The following is a 17500-nucleotide window of genomic DNA, read 5'->3' on the forward strand; positions in this document are numbered from 1 at the left end:
CGCATTCAGTGTGGTGTGGCCGTAGGCTCTGGTTCTTGTGAGTTTTGTACTTTTAAGCATCTAGTCGGCTAGACCTTGCAGTTTTGAAAGGCAATTGAGAAATGGCTCACTTCCTGAACTTGGAGTACAAAAAAGCCTACAGCACCTGGTATTCCCAGGCGGTCTTCCATCCAGGTACTAACTAGGCCCGACACTGCTTAGCTTCTGAGATCAGACGAGATCAGGCACATTCAGTGTGGTGTGGCCGTAGGCTCTGGGCCTACTGAGTTTTGTACTTTTAAGCATCTAGTCGGCTAGACCTTGCAGTTTTAAAAGGCAATTGAGAAAGGGCTCACTTCCTGAACTTGGAGCACAAAAAAGCCTACAGCACCTGGTATTCCCAGGCGGTCTCCCATCCAGGTACTAACTAGGCCTGACACTGCTTAACTTCCGAGATCAGTCGAGATCGGGTGCATTCAGTGTGGTGTGGCCGTAGGCTCTAGGAATGCTAAGAATATTACTCTTATGCATTTGCATTTAGTAAGCTAAGCCATGCAGCCACTTGCAACATGATACCACGCTCATCGCTCGATCAGCGCTCGATCAGGCTCGATCAGGCGAGATATATAAGACTGGTGGGCCCATTCAGGACTCCTATGTCTGGTAGGATAACTTTAATTCATCCATCCTGTGTCTGTTGCAGGGAGGTGGAGAGAACAATCAACACAATAATGGTTTTCTTTCATGCCTCTTGAAGGACTCAATATTCTCTGTACTGCATTACATGTGAAAGTTGATTTATTACCCATGAACACACTACCTGTATGCTAATTCTATGTAAAAAGGTAGCTCCAGCCCTCATGATGTTGTCCAACATTTCCGCTATAAAACGGGATACAATTATTTTGGAAACATACCAAATTTGAAAAATAATTGAGAAGTTGCGCAATTACTAATCATGGAGCACAAAAAAAGCCTACAGCACCTGGTATTCCCAGGCAGTCTCCCATCCAGGTACTAACTAGGCCCGACCCTGCTTAGCTTCCGAGATCGGGCGCATTCAGTGTGGTGTGGCCGTAGGCTCTGGGCCTAGTGAGTTTGTACTTTTAAGCATCTAGTCGGCTAGACCTTGCAGTTTTGAAAGGCAATTGTGAAATGGCTCACTTCCTGAACTTGGAGCACAAAAAAGCCTACAGCACCTGGTATTCCCAGGTGGTTTCCCATCCAGGTACTAACTAGGCCCGACACTGCTTAGCTTCCGAGATCAGACGAGATCGGGCGCAATCAGTGTGGTGTGGCCGTAGGCTCTGGGCCTAGTGAGTTTTGTACTTTTAAGCATCTAGTCAGCTAGACCTTGCAGTTTTGAAAGGCAATTGAGAAATGGCTCACTTCCTGAACTTGGAGCACAAAAAAGCCTACAGCACCTGGTATTCCCAGGCGGTCTCCCATCCAGGTACTAACGAGGCCCGACACTGCTTAGCTTCCGAGATCGGGCGCAATCAGTGTGGTGTGGCCGTAGGCTCTGGGCCTAGTGAGTTTTGTACTTTTAAGCATCTAGTCAGCTAGACCTTGCAATTTTGAAAGGCAATTGAGAAATGGCTCACTTCCTGAACTTGGAGCACAAAAAAGCCTACAGCACCTGGTATTCCCAGGCGGTCTCCCATCCAGGTACTAACGAGGCCCGACACTGCTTAGCTTCCGAGATCAGACGAGATCGGGCGCATTCAGTGTGGTGTGGCCGTAGGCTCTGGTTCTTGTGAGTTTTGTACTTTTAAGCATCTAGTCGGCTAGACCTTGCAGTTTTGAAAGGCAATTGAGAAATGGCTCACTTCCTGAACTTGGAGTACAAAAAAGCCTACAGCACCTGGTATTCCCAGGCGGTCTTCCATCCAGGTACTAACTAGGCCCGACACTGCTTAGCTTCTGAGATCAGACGAGATCAGGCACATTCAGTGTGGTGTGGCCGTAGGCTCTGGGCCTACTGAGTTTTGTACTTTTAAGCATCTAGTCGGCTAGACCTTGCAGTTTTAAAAGGCAATTGAGAAAGGGCTCACTTCCTGAACTTGGAGCACAAAAAAGCCTACAGCACCTGGTATTCCCAGGCGGTCTCCCATCCAGGTACTAACTAGGCCTGACACTGCTTAACTTCCGAGATCAGTCGAGATCGGGTGCATTCAGTGTGGTGTGGCCGTAGGCTCTAGGAATGCTAAGAATATTACTCTTATGCATTTGCATTTAGTAAGCTAAGCCATGCAGCCACTTGCAACATGATACCACGCTCATCGCTCGATCAGCGCTCGATCAGGCTCGATCAGGCGAGATATATAAGACTGGTGGGCCCATTCAGGACTCCTATGTCTGGTAGGATAACTTTAATTCATCCATCCTGTGTCTGTTGCAGGGAGGTGGAGAGAACAATCAACACAATAATGGTTTTCTTTCATGCCTCTTGAAGGACTCAATATTCTCTGTACTGCATTACATGTGAAAGTTGATTTATTACCCATGAACACACTACCTGTATGCTAATTCTATGTAAAAAGGTAGCTCCAGCCCTCATGATGTTGTCCAACATTTCCGCTATAAAACGGGATACAATTATTTTGGAAACATACCAAATTTGAAAAATAATTGAGAAGTTGCGCAATTACTAATCATGGAGCACAAAAAAAGCCTACAGCACCTGGTATTCCCAGGCAGTCTCCCATCCAGGTACTAACTAGGCCCGACCCTGCTTAGCTTCCGAGATCGGGCGCATTCAGTGTGGTGTGGCCGTAGGCTCTGGGCCTAGTGAGTTTGTACTTTTAAGCATCTAGTCGGCTAGACCTTGCAGTTTTGAAAGGCAATTGTGAAATGGCTCACTTCCTGAACTTGGAGCACAAAAAAGCCTACAGCACCTGGTATTCCCAGGTGGTCTCCCATCCAGGTACTAACTAGGCCCGACACTGCTTAGCTTCCGAGATCAGACGAGATCGGGCGCAATCAGTGTGGTGTGGCCGTAGGCTCTGGGCCTAGTGAGTTTTGTACTTTTAAGCATCTAGTCAGCTAGACCTTGCAGTTTTGAAAGGCAATTGAGAAATGGCTCACTTCCTGAACTTGGAGCACAAAAAAGCCTACAGCACCTGGTATTCCCAGGCGGTCTCCCATCCAGGTACTAACGAGGCCCGACACTGCTTAGCTTCCGAGATCAGACGAGATCGGGCGCATTCAGTGTGCTGTGGCCGTAGGCTCTGGTTCTTGTGAGTTTTGTACTTTTAAGCATCTAGTCGGCTAGACCTTGCAGTTTTGAAAGGCAATTGAGAAATGGCTCACTTCCTGAACTTGGAGTACAAAAAAGCCTACAGCACCTGGTATTCCCAGGCGGTCTCCCATCCAGGTACTAACTAGGCCTGACACTGCTTAACTTCCGAGATCAGTCGAGATCGGGTGCATTCAGTGTGGTGTGGCCGTAGGCTCTAGGAATGCTAAGAATATTACTCTTATGCATTTGCATTTAGTAAGCTAAGCCATGCAGCCACTTGCAACATGATACCACGCTCATCGCTCGATCAGGCTCGATCAGGCGAGATATATAAGACTGGTGGGCCCATTCAGGACTCCTATGTCTGGTAGGATAACTTTAATTCATCCATCCTGTGTCTGTTGCAGGGAGGTGGAGAGAACAATCAACACAATAATGGTTTTCTTTCATGCCTCTTGAAGGACTCAATATTCTCTGTACTGCATTACATGTGAAAGTCGATTTATTACCCATGAACACACTACCTGTATGCTAATTCTATGTAAAAAGGTAGCTCCAGCCCTCATGATGTTGTCCAACATTTCCGCTATAAAACGGGATACAATTATTTTGGAAACATACCAAATTTGAAAAATAATTGAGAAGTTGCGCAATTACTAATCATGGAGCACAAAAAAAGCCTACAGCACCTGGTATTCCCAGGCAGTCTCCCATCCAGGTACTAACTAGGCCAGACCCTGCTTAGCTTCCGAGATCGGGCGCATTCAGTGTGGTGTGGCCGTAGGCTCTGGGCCTAGTGAGTTTGTACTTTTAAGCATCTAGTCGGCTAGACCTTGCAGTTTTGAAAGGCAATTGTGAAATGGCTCACTTCCTGAACTTGGAGCACAAAAAAGCCTACAGCACCTGGTATTCCCAGGTGGTCTCCCATCCAGGTACTAACTAGGCCCGACACTGCTTAGCTTCCGAGATCAGACGAGATCGGGCGCATTCAGTGTGGTGTGGCCGTAGGCTCTGGGCTTAGTGAGTTTTGTACTTTTAAGCATCTAGTCGGCTAGACCTTGCAGTTTTGAAAGGCAATTGAGAAATGGCTCACTTCCTGAACTTGGAGCACAAAAAAGCCTACAGCACCTGGTATTCCCAGGTGGTCTCCCATCCAGGTACTAACTAGGCCCGACACTGCTTAGCTTCCGAGATCAGACGAGATCGGGCGCAATCAGTGTGGTGTGGCCGTAGGTTCTGGGCCTAGTGAGTTTTGTACTTTTAAGCATCTAGTCAGCTAGACCTTGCAGTTTTGAAAGGCAATTGAGAAATGGCTCACTTCCTGAACTTGGAGCACAAAAAAGCCTACAGCACCTGGTATTCCCAGGCGGTCTCCCATCCAGGTACTAACGAGGCCCGACACTGCTTAGCTTCCGAGATCAGACGAGATCGGGCGCATTCAGTGTGCTGTGGCCGTAGGCTCTGGTTCTTGTGAGTTTTGTACTTTTAAGCATCTAGTCGGCTAGACCTTGCAGTTTTGAAAGGCAATTGAGAAATGGCTCACTTCCTGAACTTGGAGTACAAAAAAGCCTACAGCACCTGGTATTCCCAGGCGGTCTTCCATCCAGGTACTAACTAGGCCCGACACTGCTTAGCTTCTGAGATCAGACGAGATCAGGCACATTCAGTGTGGTGTGGCCGTAGGCTCTGGGCCTAGTGAGTTTTGTACTTTTAAGCATCTAGTCGGCTAGACCTTGCAGTTTTAAAAGGCAATTGAGAAAGGGCTCACTTCCTGAACTTGGAGCACAAAAAAGCCTACAGCACCTGGTATTCCCAGGCGGTCTCCCATCCAGGTACTAACTAGGCCTGACACTGCTTAACTTCCGAGATCAGTCGAGATCGGGTGCATTCAGTGTGGTGTGGCCGTAGGCTCTAGGAATGCTAAGAATATTACTCTTATGCATTTGCATTTAGTAAGCTAAGCCATGCAGCCACTTGCAACATGATACCACGCTCATCGCTCGATCAGGCTCGATCAGGCGAGATATATAAGACTGGTGGGCCCATTCAGGACTCCTATGTCTGGTAGGATAACTTTAATTCATCCATCCTGTGTCTGTTGCAGGGAGGTGGAGAGAACAATCAACACAATAATGGTTTTCTTTCATGCCTCTTGAAGGACTCAATATTCTCTGTACTGCATTACATGTGAAAGTCGATTTATTACCCATGAACACACTACCTGTATGCTAATTCTATGTAAAAAGGTAGCTCCAGCCCTCATGATGTTGTCCAACATTTCCGCTATAAAACGGGATACAATTATTTTGGAAACATACCAAATTTGAAAAATAATTGAGAAGTTGCGCAATTACTAATCATGGAGCACAAAAAAGCCTACAGCACCTGGTATTCCCAGGCAGTCTCCCATCCAGGTACTAACTAGGCCTGACCCTGCTTAGCTTCCGAGATCGGGCGCATTCAGTGTGGTGTGGCCGTAGGCTCTGGGCCTAGTGAGTTTTGTACTTTTAAGCATCTAGTCGGCTAGACCTTGCAGTTTTGAAAGGCAATTGTGAAATGGCTCACTTCCTGAACTTGGAGCACAAAAAAGCCTACAGCACCTGGTATTCCCAGGTGGTCTCCCATCCAGGTACTAACTAGGCCCGACACTGCTTAGCTTCCGAGATCAGACGAGATCGGGCGCAATCAGTGTGGTGTGGCCGTAGGCTCTGGGCCTAGTGAGTTTTGTACTTTTAAGCATCTAGTCAGCTAGACCTTGCAGTTTTGAAAGGCAATTGAGAAATGGCTCACTTCCTGAACTTGGAGCACAAAAAAGCCTACAGCACCTGGTATTCCCAGGCGGTCTCCCATCCAGGTACTAACGAGGCCCGACACTGCTTAGCTTCCGAGATCGGGCGCAATCAGTGTGGTGTGGCCGTAGGCTCTGGGCCTAGTGAGTTTTGTACTTTTAAGCATCTAGTCAGCTAGACCTTGCAATTTTGAAAGGCAATTGAGAAATGGCTCACTTCCTGAACTTGGAGCACAAAAAAGCCTACAGCACCTGGTATTCCCAGGCGGTCTCCCATCCAGGTACTAACGAGGCCCGACACTGCTTAGCTTCCGAGATCAGACGAGATCGGGCGCATTCAGTGTGGTGTGGCCGTAGGCTCTGGTTCTTGTGAGTTTTGTACTTTTAAGCATCTAGTCGGCTAGACCTTGCAGTTTTGAAAGGCAATTGAGAAATGGCTCACTTCCTGAACTTGGAGTACAAAAAAGCCTACAGCACCTGGTATTCCCAGGCGGTCTTCCATCCAGGTACTAACTAGGCCCGACACTGCTTAGCTTCTGAGATCAGACGAGATCAGGCACATTCAGTGTGGTGTGGCCGTAGGCTCTGGGCCTACTGAGTTTTGTACTTTTAAGCATCTAGTCGGCTAGACCTTGCAGTTTTAAAAGGCAATTGAGAAAGGGCTCACTTCCTGAACTTGGAGCACAAAAAAGCCTACAGCACCTGGTATTCCCAGGCGGTCTCCCATCCAGGTACTAACTAGGCCTGACACTGCTTAACTTCCGAGATCAGTCGAGATCGGGTGCATTCAGTGTGGTGTGGCCGTAGGCTCTAGGAATGCTAAGAATATTACTCTTATGCATTTGCATTTAGTAAGCTAAGCCATGCAGCCACTTGCAACATGATACCACGCTCATCGCTCGATCAGCGCTCGATCAGGCTCGATCAGGCGAGATATATAAGACTGGTGGGCCCATTCAGGACTCCTATGTCTGGTAGGATAACTTTAATTCATCCATCCTGTGTCTGTTGCAGGGAGGTGGAGAGAACAATCAACACAATAATGGTTTTCTTTCATGCCTCTTGAAGGACTCAATATTCTCTGTACTGCATTACATGTGAAAGTTGATTTATTACCCATGAACACACTACCTGTATGCTAATTCTATGTAAAAAGGTAGCTCCAGCCCTCATGATGTTGTCCAACATTTCCGCTATAAAACGGGATACAATTATTTTGGAAACATACCAAATTTGAAAAATAATTGAGAAGTTGCGCAATTACTAATCATGGAGCACAAAAAAAGCCTACAGCACCTGGTATTCCCAGGCAGTCTCCCATCCAGGTACTAACTAGGCCCGACCCTGCTTAGCTTCCGAGATCGGGCGCATTCAGTGTGGTGTGGCCGTAGGCTCTGGGCCTAGTGAGTTTGTACTTTTAAGCATCTAGTCGGCTAGACCTTGCAGTTTTGAAAGGCAATTGTGAAATGGCTCACTTCCTGAACTTGGAGCACAAAAAAGCCTACAGCACCTGGTATTCCCAGGTGGTCTCCCATCCAGGTACTAACTAGGCCCGACACTGCTTAGCTTCCGAGATCAGACGAGATCGGGCGCAATCAGTGTGGTGTGGCCGTAGGCTCTGGGCCTAGTGAGTTTTGTACTTTTAAGCATCTAGTCAGCTAGACCTTGCAGTTTTGAAAGGCAATTGAGAAATGGCTCACTTCCTGAACTTGGAGCACAAAAAAGCCTACAGCACCTGGTATTCCCAGGCGGTCTCCCATCCAGGTACTAACGAGGCCCGACACTGCTTAGCTTCCGAGATCGGGCGCAATCAGTGTGGTGTGGCCGTAGGCTCTGGGCCTAGTGAGTTTTGTACTTTTAAGCATCTAGTCAGCTAGACCTTGCAATTTTGAAAGGCAATTGAGAAATGGCTCACTTCCTGAACTTGGAGCACAAAAAAGCCTACAGCACCTGGTATTCCCAGGCGGTCTCCCATCCAGGTACTAACGAGGCCCGACACTGCTTAGCTTCCGAGATCAGACGAGATCGGGCGCATTCAGTGTGGTGTGGCCGTAGGCTCTGGTTCTTGTGAGTTTTGTACTTTTAAGCATCTAGTCGGCTAGACCTTGCAGTTTTGAAAGGCAATTGAGAAATGGCTCACTTCCTGAACTTGGAGTACAAAAAAGCCTACAGCACCTGGTATTCCCAGGCGGTCTTCCATCCAGGTACTAACTAGGCCCGACACTGCTTAGCTTCTGAGATCAGACGAGATCAGGCACATTCAGTGTGGTGTGGCCGTAGGCTCTGGGCCTACTGAGTTTTGTACTTTTAAGCATCTAGTCGGCTAGACCTTGCAGTTTTAAAAGGCAATTGAGAAAGGGCTCACTTCCTGAACTTGGAGCACAAAAAAGCCTACAGCACCTGGTATTCCCAGGCGGTCTCCCATCCAGGTACTAACTAGGCCTGACACTGCTTAACTTCCGAGATCAGTCGAGATCGGGTGCATTCAGTGTGGTGTGGCCGTAGGCTCTAGGAATGCTAAGAATATTACTCTTATGCATTTGCATTTAGTAAGCTAAGCCATGCAGCCACTTGCAACATGATACCACGCTCATCGCTCGATCAGCGCTCGATCAGGCTCGATCAGGCGAGATATATAAGACTGGTGGGCCCATTCAGGACTCCTATGTCTGGTAGGATAACTTTAATTCATCCATCCTGTGTCTGTTGCAGGGAGGTGGAGAGAACAATCAACACAATAATGGTTTTCTTTCATGCCTCTTGAAGGACTCAATATTCTCTGTACTGCATTACATGTGAAAGTTGATTTATTACCCATGAACACACTACCTGTATGCTAATTCTATGTAAAAAGGTAGCTCCAGCCCTCATGATGTTGTCCAACATTTCCGCTATAAAACGGGATACAATTATTTTGGAAACATACCAAATTTGAAAAATAATTGAGAAGTTGCGCAATTACTAATCATGGAGCACAAAAAAAGCCTACAGCACCTGGTATTCCCAGGCAGTCTCCCATCCAGGTACTAACTAGGCCCGACCCTGCTTAGCTTCCGAGATCGGGCGCATTCAGTGTGGTGTGGCCGTAGGCTCTGGGCCTAGTGAGTTTGTACTTTTAAGCATCTAGTCGGCTAGACCTTGCAGTTTTGAAAGGCAATTGTGAAATGGCTCACTTCCTGAACTTGGAGCACAAAAAAGCCTACAGCACCTGGTATTCCCAGGTGGTCTCCCATCCAGGTACTAACTAGGCCCGACACTGCTTAGCTTCCGAGATCAGACGAGATCGGGCGCAATCAGTGTGGTGTGGCCGTAGGCTCTGGGCCTAGTGAGTTTTGTACTTTTAAGCATCTAGTCAGCTAGACCTTGCAGTTTTGAAAGGCAATTGAGAAATGGCTCACTTCCTGAACTTGGAGCACAAAAAAGCCTACAGCACCTGGTATTCCCAGGCGGTCTCCCATCCAGGTACTAACGAGGCCCGACACTGCTTAGCTTCCGAGATCAGACGAGATCGGGCGCATTCAGTGTGCTGTGGCCGTAGGCTCTGGTTCTTGTGAGTTTTGTACTTTTAAGCATCTAGTCGGCTAGACCTTGCAGTTTTGAAAGGCAATTGAGAAATGGCTCACTTCCTGAACTTGGAGTACAAAAAAGCCTACAGCACCTGGTATTCCCAGGCGGTCTCCCATCCAGGTACTAACTAGGCCTGACACTGCTTAACTTCCGAGATCAGTCGAGATCGGGTGCATTCAGTGTGGTGTGGCCGTAGGCTCTAGGAATGCTAAGAATATTACTCTTATGCATTTGCATTTAGTAAGCTAAGCCATGCAGCCACTTGCAACATGATACCACGCTCATCGCTCGATCAGGCTCGATCAGGCGAGATATATAAGACTGGTGGGCCCATTCAGGACTCCTATGTCTGGTAGGATAACTTTAATTCATCCATCCTGTGTCTGTTGCAGGGAGGTGGAGAGAACAATCAACACAATAATGGTTTTCTTTCATGCCTCTTGAAGGACTCAATATTCTCTGTACTGCATTACATGTGAAAGTCGATTTATTACCCATGAACACACTACCTGTATGCTAATTCTATGTAAAAAGGTAGCTCCAGCCCTCATGATGTTGTCCAACATTTCCGCTATAAAACGGGATACAATTATTTTGGAAACATACCAAATTTGAAAAATAATTGAGAAGTTGCGCAATTACTAATCATGGAGCACAAAAAAAGCCTACAGCACCTGGTATTCCCAGGCAGTCTCCCATCCAGGTACTAACTAGGCCAGACCCTGCTTAGCTTCCGAGATCGGGCGCATTCAGTGTGGTGTGGCCGTAGGCTCTGGGCCTAGTGAGTTTGTACTTTTAAGCATCTAGTCGGCTAGACCTTGCAGTTTTGAAAGGCAATTGTGAAATGGCTCACTTCCTGAACTTGGAGCACAAAAAAGCCTACAGCACCTGGTATTCCCAGGTGGTCTCCCATCCAGGTACTAACTAGGCCCGACACTGCTTAGCTTCCGAGATCAGACGAGATCGGGCGCATTCAGTGTGGTGTGGCCGTAGGCTCTGGGCTTAGTGAGTTTTGTACTTTTAAGCATCTAGTCGGCTAGACCTTGCAGTTTTGAAAGGCAATTGAGAAATGGCTCACTTCCTGAACTTGGAGCACAAAAAAGCCTACAGCACCTGGTATTCCCAGGTGGTCTCCCATCCAGGTACTAACTAGGCCCGACACTGCTTAGCTTCCGAGATCAGACGAGATCGGGCGCAATCAGTGTGGTGTGGCCGTAGGCTCTGGGCCTAGTGAGTTTTGTACTTTTAAGCATCTAGTCAGCTAGACCTTGCAGTTTTGAAAGGCAATTGAGAAATGGCTCACTTCCTGAACTTGGAGCACAAAAAAGCCTACAGCACCTGGTATTCCCAGGCGGTCTCCCATCCAGGTACTAACGAGGCCCGACACTGCTTAGCTTCCGAGATCAGACGAGATCGGGCGCATTCAGTGTGCTGTGGCCGTAGGCTCTGGTTCTTGTGAGTTTTGTACTTTTAAGCATCTAGTCGGCTAGACCTTGCAGTTTTGAAAGGCAATTGAGAAATGGCTCACTTCCTGAACTTGGAGTACAAAAAAGCCTACAGCACCTGGTATTCCCAGGCGGTCTTCCATCCAGGTACTAACTAGGCCCGACACTGCTTAGCTTCTGAGATCAGACGAGATCAGGCACATTCAGTGTGGTGTGGCCGTAGGCTCTGGGCCTAGTGAGTTTTGTACTTTTAAGCATCTAGTCGGCTAGACCTTGCAGTTTTAAAAGGCAATTGAGAAAGGGCTCACTTCCTGAACTTGGAGCACAAAAAAGCCTACAGCACCTGGTATTCCCAGGCGGTCTCCCATCCAGGTACTAACTAGGCCTGACACTGCTTAACTTCCGAGATCAGTCGAGATCGGGTGCATTCAGTGTGGTGTGGCCGTAGGCTCTAGGAATGCTAAGAATATTACTCTTATGCATTTGCATTTAGTAAGCTAAGCCATGCAGCCACTTGCAACATGATACCACGCTCATCGCTCGATCAGGCTCGATCAGGCGAGATATATAAGACTGGTGGGCCCATTCAGGACTCCTATGTCTGGTAGGATAACTTTAATTCATCCATCCTGTGTCTGTTGCAGGGAGGTGGAGAGAACAATCAACACAATAATGGTTTTCTTTCATGCCTCTTGAAGGACTCAATATTCTCTGTACTGCATTACATGTGAAAGTCGATTTATTACCCATGAACACACTACCTGTATGCTAATTCTATGTAAAAAGGTAGCTCCAGCCCTCATGATGTTGTCCAACATTTCCGCTATAAAACGGGATACAATTATTTTGGAAACATACCAAATTTGAAAAATAATTGAGAAGTTGCGCAATTACTAATCATGGAGCACAAAAAAGCCTACAGCACCTGGTATTCCCAGGCAGTCTCCCATCCAGGTACTAACTAGGCCTGACCCTGCTTAGCTTCCGAGATCGGGCGCATTCAGTGTGGTGTGGCCGTAGGCTCTGGGCCTAGTGAGTTTTGTACTTTTAAGCATCTAGTCGGCTAGACCTTGCAGTTTTGAAAGGCAATTGTGAAATGGCTCACTTCCTGAACTTGGAGCACAAAAAAGCCTACAGCACCTGGTATTCCCAGGTGGTCTCCCATCCAGGTACTAACTAGGCCCGACACTGCTTAGCTTCCGAGATCAGACGAGATCGGGCGCAATCAGTGTGGTGTGGCCGTAGGCTCTGGGCCTAGTGAGTTTTGTACTTTTAAGCATCTAGTCAGCTAGACCTTGCAGTTTTGAAAGGCAATTGAGAAATGGCTCACTTCCTGAACTTGGAGCACAAAAAAGCCTACAGCACCTGGTATTCCCAGGCGGTCTCCCATCCAGGTACTAACGAGGCCCGACACTGCTTAGCTTCCGAGATCGGGCGCAATCAGTGTGGTGTGGCCGTAGGCTCTGGGCCTAGTGAGTTTTGTACTTTTAAGCATCTAGTCAGCTAGACCTTGCAATTTTGAAAGGCAATTGAGAAATGGCTCACTTCCTGAACTTGGAGCACAAAAAAGCCTACAGCACCTGGTATTCCCAGGCGGTCTCCCATCCAGGTACTAACGAGGCCCGACACTGCTTAGCTTCCGAGATCAGACGAGATCGGGCGCATTCAGTGTGGTGTGGCCGTAGGCTCTGGTTCTTGTGAGTTTTGTACTTTTAAGCATCTAGTCGGCTAGACCTTGCAGTTTTGAAAGGCAATTGAGAAATGGCTCACTTCCTGAACTTGGAGTACAAAAAAGCCTACAGCACCTGGTATTCCCAGGCGGTCTTCCATCCAGGTACTAACTAGGCCCGACACTGCTTAGCTTCTGAGATCAGACGAGATCAGGCACATTCAGTGTGGTGTGGCCGTAGGCTCTGGGCCTACTGAGTTTTGTACTTTTAAGCATCTAGTCGGCTAGACCTTGCAGTTTTAAAAGGCAATTGAGAAAGGGCTCACTTCCTGAACTTGGAGCACAAAAAAGCCTACAGCACCTGGTATTCCCAGGCGGTCTCCCATCCAGGTACTAACTAGGCCTGACACTGCTTAACTTCCGAGATCAGTCGAGATCGGGTGCATTCAGTGTGGTGTGGCCGTAGGCTCTAGGAATGCTAAGAATATTACTCTTATGCATTTGCATTTAGTAAGCTAAGCCATGCAGCCACTTGCAACATGATACCACGCTCATCGCTCGATCAGCGCTCGATCAGGCTCGATCAGGCGAGATATATAAGACTGGTGGGCCCATTCAGGACTCCTATGTCTGGTAGGATAACTTTAATTCATCCATCCTGTGTCTGTTGCAGGGAGGTGGAGAGAACAATCAACACAATAATGGTTTTCTTTCATGCCTCTTGAAGGACTCAATATTCTCTGTACTGCATTACATGTGAAAGTTGATTTATTACCCATGAACACACTACCTGTATGCTAATTCTATGTAAAAAGGTAGCTCCAGCCCTCATGATGTTGTCCAACATTTCCGCTATAAAACGGGATACAATTATTTTGGAAACATACCAAATTTGAAAAATAATTGAGAAGTTGCGCAATTACTAATCATGGAGCACAAAAAAAGCCTACAGCACCTGGTATTCCCAGGCAGTCTCCCATCCAGGTACTAACTAGGCCCGACCCTGCTTAGCTTCCGAGATCGGGCGCATTCAGTGTGGTGTGGCCGTAGGCTCTGGGCCTAGTGAGTTTGTACTTTTAAGCATCTAGTCGGCTAGACCTTGCAGTTTTGAAAGGCAATTGTGAAATGGCTCACTTCCTGAACTTGGAGCACAAAAAAGCCTACAGCACCTGGTATTCCCAGGTGGTCTCCCATCCAGGTACTAACTAGGCCCGACACTGCTTAGCTTCCGAGATCAGACGAGATCGGGCGCAATCAGTGTGGTGTGGCCGTAGGCTCTGGGCCTAGTGAGTTTTGTACTTTTAAGCATCTAGTCAGCTAGACCTTGCAGTTTTGAAAGGCAATTGAGAAATGGCTCACTTCCTGAACTTGGAGCACAAAAAAGCCTACAGCACCTGGTATTCCCAGGCGGTCTCCCATCCAGGTACTAACGAGGCCCGACACTGCTTAGCTTCCGAGATCAGACGAGATCGGGCGCATTCAGTGTGCTGTGGCCGTAGGCTCTGGTTCTTGTGAGTTTTGTACTTTTAAGCATCTAGTCGGCTAGACCTTGCAGTTTTGAAAGGCAATTGAGAAATGGCTCACTTCCTGAACTTGGAGTACAAAAAAGCCTACAGCACCTGGTATTCCCAGGCGGTCTCCCATCCAGGTACTAACTAGGCCTGACACTGCTTAACTTCCGAGATCAGTCGAGATCGGGTGCATTCAGTGTGGTGTGGCCGTAGGCTCTAGGAATGCTAAGAATATTACTCTTATGCATTTGCATTTAGTAAGCTAAGCCATGCAGCCACTTGCAACATGATACCACGCTCATCGCTCGATCAGGCTCGATCAGGCGAGATATATAAGACTGGTGGGCCCATTCAGGACTCCTATGTCTGGTAGGATAACTTTAATTCATCCATCCTGTGTCTGTTGCAGGGAGGTGGAGAGAACAATCAACACAATAATGGTTTTCTTTCATGCCTCTTGAAGGACTCAATATTCTCTGTACTGCATTACATGTGAAAGTCGATTTATTACCCATGAACACACTACCTGTATGCTAATTCTATGTAAAAAGGTAGCTCCAGCCCTCATGATGTTGTCCAACATTTCCGCTATAAAACGGGATACAATTATTTTGGAAACATACCAAATTTGAAAAATAATTGAGAAGTTGCGCAATTACTAATCATGGAGCACAAAAAAAGCCTACAGCACCTGGTATTCCCAGGCAGTCTCCCATCCAGGTACTAACTAGGCCAGACCCTGCTTAGCTTCCGAGATCGGGCGCATTCAGTGTGGTGTGGCCGTAGGCTCTGGGCCTAGTGAGTTTGTACTTTTAAGCATCTAGTCGGCTAGACCTTGCAGTTTTGAAAGGCAATTGTGAAATGGCTCACTTCCTGAACTTGGAGCACAAAAAAGCCTACAGCACCTGGTATTCCCAGGTGGTCTCCCATCCAGGTACTAACTAGGCCCGACACTGCTTAGCTTCCGAGATCAGACGAGATCGGGCGCATTCAGTGTGGTGTGGCCGTAGGCTCTGGGCTTAGTGAGTTTTGTACTTTTAAGCATCTAGTCGGCTAGACCTTGCAGTTTTGAAAGGCAATTGAGAAATGGCTCACTTCCTGAACTTGGAGCACAAAAAAGCCTACAGCACCTGGTATTCCCAGGTGGTCTCCCATCCAGGTACTAACTAGGCCCGACACTGCTTAGCTTCCGAGATCAGACGAGATCGGGCGCAATCAGTGTGGTGTGGCCGTAGGCTCTGGGCCTAGTGAGTTTTGTACTTTTAAGCATCTAGTCAGCTAGACCTTGCAGTTTTGAAAGGCAATTGAGAAATGGCTCACTTCCTGAACTTGGAGCACAAAAAAGCCTACAGCACCTGGTATTCCCAGGCGGTCTCCCATCCAGGTACTAACGAGGCCCGACACTGCTTAGCTTCCGAGATCAGACGAGATCGGGCGCATTCAGTGTGCTGTGGCCGTAGGCTCTGGTTCTTGTGAGTTTTGTACTTTTAAGCATCTAGTCGGCTAGACCTTGCAGTTTTGAAAGGCAATTGAGAAATGGCTCACTTCCTGAACTTGGAGTACAAAAAAGCCTACAGCACCTGGTATTCCCAGGCGGTCTTCCATCCAGGTACTAACTAGGCCCGACACTGCTTAGCTTCTGAGATCAGACGAGATCAGGCACATTCAGTGTGGTGTGGCCGTAGGCTCTGGGCCTAGTGAGTTTTGTACTTTTAAGCATCTAGTCGGCTAGACCTTGCAGTTTTAAAAGGCAATTGAGAAAGGGCTCACTTCCTGAACTTGGAGCACAAAAAAGCCTACAGCACCTGGTATTCCCAGGCGGTCTCCCATCCAGGTACTAACTAGGCCTGACACTGCTTAACTTCCGAGATCAGTCGAGATCGGGTGCATTCAGTGTGGTGTGGCCGTAGGCTCTAGGAATGCTAAGAATATTACTCTTATGCATTTGCATTTAGTAAGCTAAGCCATGCAGCCACTTGCAACATGATACCACGCTCATCGCTCGATCAGGCTCGATCAGGCGAGATATATAAGACTGGTGGGCCCATTCAGGACTCCTATGTCTGGTAGGATAACTTTAATTCATCCATCCTGTGTCTGTTGCAGGGAGGTGGAGAGAACAATCAACACAATAATGGTTTTCTTTCATGCCTCTTGAAGGACTCAATATTCTCTGTACTGCATTACATGTGAAAGTCGATTTATTACCCATGAACACACTACCTGTATGCTAATTCTATGTAAAAAGGTAGCTCCAGCCCTCATGATGTTGTCCAACATTTCCGCTATAAAACGGGATACAATTATTTTGGAAACATACCAAATTTGAAAAATAATTGAGAAGTTGCGCAATTACTAATCATGGAGCACAAAAAAGCCTACAGCACCTGGTATTCCCAGGCAGTCTCCCATCCAGGTACTAACTAGGCCTGACCCTGCTTAGCTTCCGAGATCGGGCGCATTCAGTGTGGTGTGGCCGTAGGCTCTGGGCCTAGTGAGTTTTGTACTTTTAAGCATCTAGTCGGCTAGACCTTGCAGTTTTGAAAGGCAATTGTGAAATGGCTCACTTCCTGAACTTGGAGCACAAAAAAGCCTACAGCACCTGGTATTCCCAGGTGGTCTCCCATCCAGGTACTAACTAGGCCCGACACTGCTTAGCTTCCGAGATCAGACGAGATCGGGCGCAATCAGTGTGGTGTGGCCGTAGGCTCTGGGCCTAGTGAGTTTTGTACTTTTAAGCATCTAGTCAGCTAGACCTTGCAGTTTTGAAAGGCAATTGAGAAATGGCTCACTTCCTGAACTTGGAGCACAAAAAAGCCTACAGCACCTGGTATTCCCAGGCGGTCTCCCATCCAGGTACTAACGAGGCCCGACACTGCTTAGCTTCCGAGATCGGGCGCAATCAGTGTGGTGTGGCCGTAGGCTCTGGGCCTAGTGAGTTTTGTACTTTTAAGCATCTAGTCAGCTAGACCTTGCAATTTTGAAAGGCAATTGAGAAATGGCTCACTTCCTGAACTTGGAGCACAAAAAAGCCTACAGCACCTGGTATTCCCAGGCGGTCTCCCATCCAGGTACTAACGAGGCCCGACACTGCTTAGCTTCCGAGATCAGACGAGATCGGGCGCATTCAGTGTGGTGTGGCCGTAGGCTCTGGTTCTTGTGAGTTTTGTACTTTTAAGCATCTAGTCGGCTAGACCTTGCAGTTTTGAAAGGCAATTGAGAAATGGCTCACTTCCTGAACTTGGAGTACAAAAAAGCCTACAGCACCTGGTATTCCCAGGCGGTCTTCCATCCAGGTAC

The 17500-nt window shown here is 47.6% G+C and overlaps 46 non-coding genes and 16 pseudogenes across 46 annotated transcripts in view; all 62 read right to left on the reverse strand.

The window, feature by feature from the left end:
• Positions 1–27, reverse strand: part of LOC138462343 (5S ribosomal RNA) — a 119-nt gene extending 92 nt beyond the window's left edge. Inside the window, exon 1 of the ribosomal RNA XR_011264942.1 lies at positions 1–27. This exon is cut by the window's left edge and continues 92 nt beyond it. This is a non-coding gene — a ribosomal RNA (5S ribosomal RNA).
• A 106-nt stretch (positions 28–133) lies between these two features.
• LOC138464400 (5S ribosomal RNA) lies at positions 134–252 on the reverse strand. The gene has a single exon (XR_011266981.1). It is a non-coding gene; the product is annotated as a 5S ribosomal RNA (ribosomal RNA).
• Positions 253–358: 106 nt separating this feature from the next.
• LOC138464001 (5S ribosomal RNA) lies at positions 359–477 on the reverse strand. The gene has a single exon (XR_011266584.1). It is a non-coding gene; the product is annotated as a 5S ribosomal RNA (ribosomal RNA).
• Positions 478–952: 475 nt separating this feature from the next.
• On the reverse strand, positions 953–1061 carry LOC138457351 (5S ribosomal RNA; annotated as a pseudogene).
• Positions 1062–1166: 105 nt separating this feature from the next.
• Positions 1167–1285, reverse strand: LOC138462490 (5S ribosomal RNA). Its single transcript, XR_011265086.1, has one exon. It is a non-coding gene; the product is annotated as a 5S ribosomal RNA (ribosomal RNA).
• Positions 1286–1391: 106 nt separating this feature from the next.
• On the reverse strand, positions 1392–1500 carry LOC138456272 (5S ribosomal RNA; annotated as a pseudogene).
• Positions 1501–1606: 106 nt separating this feature from the next.
• LOC138462344 (5S ribosomal RNA) lies at positions 1607–1725 on the reverse strand. Its single transcript, XR_011264943.1, has one exon. It is a non-coding gene; the product is annotated as a 5S ribosomal RNA (ribosomal RNA).
• A 106-nt stretch (positions 1726–1831) lies between these two features.
• LOC138464401 (5S ribosomal RNA) lies at positions 1832–1950 on the reverse strand. Its single transcript, XR_011266982.1, has one exon. It is a non-coding gene; the product is annotated as a 5S ribosomal RNA (ribosomal RNA).
• A 106-nt stretch (positions 1951–2056) lies between these two features.
• On the reverse strand, positions 2057–2175 carry LOC138464003 (5S ribosomal RNA). The gene has a single exon (XR_011266587.1). It is a non-coding gene; the product is annotated as a 5S ribosomal RNA (ribosomal RNA).
• A 475-nt stretch (positions 2176–2650) lies between these two features.
• On the reverse strand, positions 2651–2759 carry LOC138457352 (5S ribosomal RNA; annotated as a pseudogene).
• Positions 2760–2864: 105 nt separating this feature from the next.
• Positions 2865–2983, reverse strand: LOC138460712 (5S ribosomal RNA). Its single transcript, XR_011263381.1, has one exon. It is a non-coding gene; the product is annotated as a 5S ribosomal RNA (ribosomal RNA).
• A 106-nt stretch (positions 2984–3089) lies between these two features.
• LOC138454144 (5S ribosomal RNA) lies at positions 3090–3208 on the reverse strand. Its single transcript, XR_011260835.1, has one exon. It is a non-coding gene; the product is annotated as a 5S ribosomal RNA (ribosomal RNA).
• Positions 3209–3314: 106 nt separating this feature from the next.
• On the reverse strand, positions 3315–3433 carry LOC138464004 (5S ribosomal RNA). The gene has a single exon (XR_011266588.1). It is a non-coding gene; the product is annotated as a 5S ribosomal RNA (ribosomal RNA).
• A 464-nt stretch (positions 3434–3897) lies between these two features.
• On the reverse strand, positions 3898–4006 carry LOC138458885 (5S ribosomal RNA; annotated as a pseudogene).
• Positions 4007–4111: 105 nt separating this feature from the next.
• LOC138461231 (5S ribosomal RNA) lies at positions 4112–4230 on the reverse strand. Its single transcript, XR_011263858.1, has one exon. It is a non-coding gene; the product is annotated as a 5S ribosomal RNA (ribosomal RNA).
• Positions 4231–4336: 106 nt separating this feature from the next.
• LOC138462910 (5S ribosomal RNA) lies at positions 4337–4455 on the reverse strand. Its single transcript, XR_011265498.1, has one exon. It is a non-coding gene; the product is annotated as a 5S ribosomal RNA (ribosomal RNA).
• Positions 4456–4561: 106 nt separating this feature from the next.
• LOC138454145 (5S ribosomal RNA) lies at positions 4562–4680 on the reverse strand. The gene has a single exon (XR_011260836.1). It is a non-coding gene; the product is annotated as a 5S ribosomal RNA (ribosomal RNA).
• A 106-nt stretch (positions 4681–4786) lies between these two features.
• LOC138464402 (5S ribosomal RNA) lies at positions 4787–4905 on the reverse strand. Its single transcript, XR_011266983.1, has one exon. It is a non-coding gene; the product is annotated as a 5S ribosomal RNA (ribosomal RNA).
• A 106-nt stretch (positions 4906–5011) lies between these two features.
• Positions 5012–5130, reverse strand: LOC138464005 (5S ribosomal RNA). The gene has a single exon (XR_011266589.1). It is a non-coding gene; the product is annotated as a 5S ribosomal RNA (ribosomal RNA).
• A 463-nt stretch (positions 5131–5593) lies between these two features.
• On the reverse strand, positions 5594–5702 carry LOC138458455 (5S ribosomal RNA; annotated as a pseudogene).
• Positions 5703–5808: 106 nt separating this feature from the next.
• On the reverse strand, positions 5809–5927 carry LOC138460713 (5S ribosomal RNA). Its single transcript, XR_011263382.1, has one exon. It is a non-coding gene; the product is annotated as a 5S ribosomal RNA (ribosomal RNA).
• Positions 5928–6033: 106 nt separating this feature from the next.
• Positions 6034–6142, reverse strand: LOC138456273 (5S ribosomal RNA; annotated as a pseudogene).
• A 106-nt stretch (positions 6143–6248) lies between these two features.
• Positions 6249–6367, reverse strand: LOC138462346 (5S ribosomal RNA). The gene has a single exon (XR_011264946.1). It is a non-coding gene; the product is annotated as a 5S ribosomal RNA (ribosomal RNA).
• Positions 6368–6473: 106 nt separating this feature from the next.
• LOC138464403 (5S ribosomal RNA) lies at positions 6474–6592 on the reverse strand. Its single transcript, XR_011266984.1, has one exon. It is a non-coding gene; the product is annotated as a 5S ribosomal RNA (ribosomal RNA).
• Positions 6593–6698: 106 nt separating this feature from the next.
• On the reverse strand, positions 6699–6817 carry LOC138464006 (5S ribosomal RNA). Its single transcript, XR_011266590.1, has one exon. It is a non-coding gene; the product is annotated as a 5S ribosomal RNA (ribosomal RNA).
• A 475-nt stretch (positions 6818–7292) lies between these two features.
• Positions 7293–7401, reverse strand: LOC138457353 (5S ribosomal RNA; annotated as a pseudogene).
• A 105-nt stretch (positions 7402–7506) lies between these two features.
• LOC138460714 (5S ribosomal RNA) lies at positions 7507–7625 on the reverse strand. Its single transcript, XR_011263383.1, has one exon. It is a non-coding gene; the product is annotated as a 5S ribosomal RNA (ribosomal RNA).
• Positions 7626–7731: 106 nt separating this feature from the next.
• Positions 7732–7840, reverse strand: LOC138456274 (5S ribosomal RNA; annotated as a pseudogene).
• A 106-nt stretch (positions 7841–7946) lies between these two features.
• On the reverse strand, positions 7947–8065 carry LOC138462347 (5S ribosomal RNA). Its single transcript, XR_011264947.1, has one exon. It is a non-coding gene; the product is annotated as a 5S ribosomal RNA (ribosomal RNA).
• A 106-nt stretch (positions 8066–8171) lies between these two features.
• LOC138464404 (5S ribosomal RNA) lies at positions 8172–8290 on the reverse strand. Its single transcript, XR_011266985.1, has one exon. It is a non-coding gene; the product is annotated as a 5S ribosomal RNA (ribosomal RNA).
• Positions 8291–8396: 106 nt separating this feature from the next.
• LOC138464007 (5S ribosomal RNA) lies at positions 8397–8515 on the reverse strand. The gene has a single exon (XR_011266591.1). It is a non-coding gene; the product is annotated as a 5S ribosomal RNA (ribosomal RNA).
• A 475-nt stretch (positions 8516–8990) lies between these two features.
• Positions 8991–9099, reverse strand: LOC138457354 (5S ribosomal RNA; annotated as a pseudogene).
• A 105-nt stretch (positions 9100–9204) lies between these two features.
• Positions 9205–9323, reverse strand: LOC138460715 (5S ribosomal RNA). The gene has a single exon (XR_011263385.1). It is a non-coding gene; the product is annotated as a 5S ribosomal RNA (ribosomal RNA).
• Positions 9324–9429: 106 nt separating this feature from the next.
• LOC138454146 (5S ribosomal RNA) lies at positions 9430–9548 on the reverse strand. Its single transcript, XR_011260837.1, has one exon. It is a non-coding gene; the product is annotated as a 5S ribosomal RNA (ribosomal RNA).
• Positions 9549–9654: 106 nt separating this feature from the next.
• LOC138464009 (5S ribosomal RNA) lies at positions 9655–9773 on the reverse strand. Its single transcript, XR_011266592.1, has one exon. It is a non-coding gene; the product is annotated as a 5S ribosomal RNA (ribosomal RNA).
• A 464-nt stretch (positions 9774–10237) lies between these two features.
• On the reverse strand, positions 10238–10346 carry LOC138458886 (5S ribosomal RNA; annotated as a pseudogene).
• A 105-nt stretch (positions 10347–10451) lies between these two features.
• Positions 10452–10570, reverse strand: LOC138461243 (5S ribosomal RNA). The gene has a single exon (XR_011263869.1). It is a non-coding gene; the product is annotated as a 5S ribosomal RNA (ribosomal RNA).
• A 106-nt stretch (positions 10571–10676) lies between these two features.
• On the reverse strand, positions 10677–10795 carry LOC138460716 (5S ribosomal RNA). Its single transcript, XR_011263386.1, has one exon. It is a non-coding gene; the product is annotated as a 5S ribosomal RNA (ribosomal RNA).
• A 106-nt stretch (positions 10796–10901) lies between these two features.
• On the reverse strand, positions 10902–11020 carry LOC138454147 (5S ribosomal RNA). The gene has a single exon (XR_011260838.1). It is a non-coding gene; the product is annotated as a 5S ribosomal RNA (ribosomal RNA).
• Positions 11021–11126: 106 nt separating this feature from the next.
• Positions 11127–11245, reverse strand: LOC138464405 (5S ribosomal RNA). Its single transcript, XR_011266986.1, has one exon. It is a non-coding gene; the product is annotated as a 5S ribosomal RNA (ribosomal RNA).
• Positions 11246–11351: 106 nt separating this feature from the next.
• LOC138464010 (5S ribosomal RNA) lies at positions 11352–11470 on the reverse strand. Its single transcript, XR_011266593.1, has one exon. It is a non-coding gene; the product is annotated as a 5S ribosomal RNA (ribosomal RNA).
• A 463-nt stretch (positions 11471–11933) lies between these two features.
• LOC138458456 (5S ribosomal RNA) lies at positions 11934–12042 on the reverse strand (annotated as a pseudogene).
• A 106-nt stretch (positions 12043–12148) lies between these two features.
• On the reverse strand, positions 12149–12267 carry LOC138460718 (5S ribosomal RNA). Its single transcript, XR_011263388.1, has one exon. It is a non-coding gene; the product is annotated as a 5S ribosomal RNA (ribosomal RNA).
• A 106-nt stretch (positions 12268–12373) lies between these two features.
• LOC138456275 (5S ribosomal RNA) lies at positions 12374–12482 on the reverse strand (annotated as a pseudogene).
• Positions 12483–12588: 106 nt separating this feature from the next.
• LOC138462348 (5S ribosomal RNA) lies at positions 12589–12707 on the reverse strand. Its single transcript, XR_011264948.1, has one exon. It is a non-coding gene; the product is annotated as a 5S ribosomal RNA (ribosomal RNA).
• A 106-nt stretch (positions 12708–12813) lies between these two features.
• On the reverse strand, positions 12814–12932 carry LOC138464408 (5S ribosomal RNA). The gene has a single exon (XR_011266988.1). It is a non-coding gene; the product is annotated as a 5S ribosomal RNA (ribosomal RNA).
• A 106-nt stretch (positions 12933–13038) lies between these two features.
• On the reverse strand, positions 13039–13157 carry LOC138464011 (5S ribosomal RNA). The gene has a single exon (XR_011266594.1). It is a non-coding gene; the product is annotated as a 5S ribosomal RNA (ribosomal RNA).
• Positions 13158–13632: 475 nt separating this feature from the next.
• On the reverse strand, positions 13633–13741 carry LOC138457355 (5S ribosomal RNA; annotated as a pseudogene).
• A 105-nt stretch (positions 13742–13846) lies between these two features.
• On the reverse strand, positions 13847–13965 carry LOC138460719 (5S ribosomal RNA). Its single transcript, XR_011263389.1, has one exon. It is a non-coding gene; the product is annotated as a 5S ribosomal RNA (ribosomal RNA).
• A 106-nt stretch (positions 13966–14071) lies between these two features.
• LOC138454148 (5S ribosomal RNA) lies at positions 14072–14190 on the reverse strand. Its single transcript, XR_011260839.1, has one exon. It is a non-coding gene; the product is annotated as a 5S ribosomal RNA (ribosomal RNA).
• A 106-nt stretch (positions 14191–14296) lies between these two features.
• Positions 14297–14415, reverse strand: LOC138464012 (5S ribosomal RNA). Its single transcript, XR_011266595.1, has one exon. It is a non-coding gene; the product is annotated as a 5S ribosomal RNA (ribosomal RNA).
• A 464-nt stretch (positions 14416–14879) lies between these two features.
• Positions 14880–14988, reverse strand: LOC138458887 (5S ribosomal RNA; annotated as a pseudogene).
• A 105-nt stretch (positions 14989–15093) lies between these two features.
• LOC138461255 (5S ribosomal RNA) lies at positions 15094–15212 on the reverse strand. The gene has a single exon (XR_011263880.1). It is a non-coding gene; the product is annotated as a 5S ribosomal RNA (ribosomal RNA).
• A 106-nt stretch (positions 15213–15318) lies between these two features.
• LOC138460720 (5S ribosomal RNA) lies at positions 15319–15437 on the reverse strand. Its single transcript, XR_011263390.1, has one exon. It is a non-coding gene; the product is annotated as a 5S ribosomal RNA (ribosomal RNA).
• A 106-nt stretch (positions 15438–15543) lies between these two features.
• Positions 15544–15662, reverse strand: LOC138454149 (5S ribosomal RNA). The gene has a single exon (XR_011260840.1). It is a non-coding gene; the product is annotated as a 5S ribosomal RNA (ribosomal RNA).
• A 106-nt stretch (positions 15663–15768) lies between these two features.
• On the reverse strand, positions 15769–15887 carry LOC138464409 (5S ribosomal RNA). Its single transcript, XR_011266989.1, has one exon. It is a non-coding gene; the product is annotated as a 5S ribosomal RNA (ribosomal RNA).
• A 106-nt stretch (positions 15888–15993) lies between these two features.
• LOC138464013 (5S ribosomal RNA) lies at positions 15994–16112 on the reverse strand. The gene has a single exon (XR_011266597.1). It is a non-coding gene; the product is annotated as a 5S ribosomal RNA (ribosomal RNA).
• Positions 16113–16575: 463 nt separating this feature from the next.
• LOC138458457 (5S ribosomal RNA) lies at positions 16576–16684 on the reverse strand (annotated as a pseudogene).
• A 106-nt stretch (positions 16685–16790) lies between these two features.
• Positions 16791–16909, reverse strand: LOC138460722 (5S ribosomal RNA). The gene has a single exon (XR_011263391.1). It is a non-coding gene; the product is annotated as a 5S ribosomal RNA (ribosomal RNA).
• Positions 16910–17015: 106 nt separating this feature from the next.
• On the reverse strand, positions 17016–17124 carry LOC138456276 (5S ribosomal RNA; annotated as a pseudogene).
• A 106-nt stretch (positions 17125–17230) lies between these two features.
• LOC138462349 (5S ribosomal RNA) lies at positions 17231–17349 on the reverse strand. Its single transcript, XR_011264949.1, has one exon. It is a non-coding gene; the product is annotated as a 5S ribosomal RNA (ribosomal RNA).
• A 106-nt stretch (positions 17350–17455) lies between these two features.
• LOC138464410 (5S ribosomal RNA) overlaps positions 17456–17500 on the reverse strand; it is a 119-nt gene continuing 74 nt past the window's right edge. Inside the window, exon 1 of the ribosomal RNA XR_011266990.1 lies at positions 17456–17500. This exon is cut by the window's right edge and continues 74 nt beyond it. This is a non-coding gene — a ribosomal RNA (5S ribosomal RNA).

The sequence above is a fragment of the Ambystoma mexicanum genome, chromosome 4p, assembly GCF_040938575.1.
Source record: "Ambystoma mexicanum isolate Mex_15411 chromosome 4p, UKY_AmexF1_1, whole genome shotgun sequence".
NCBI lineage: Eukaryota > Metazoa > Chordata > Amphibia > Caudata > Ambystomatidae > Ambystoma > Ambystoma mexicanum.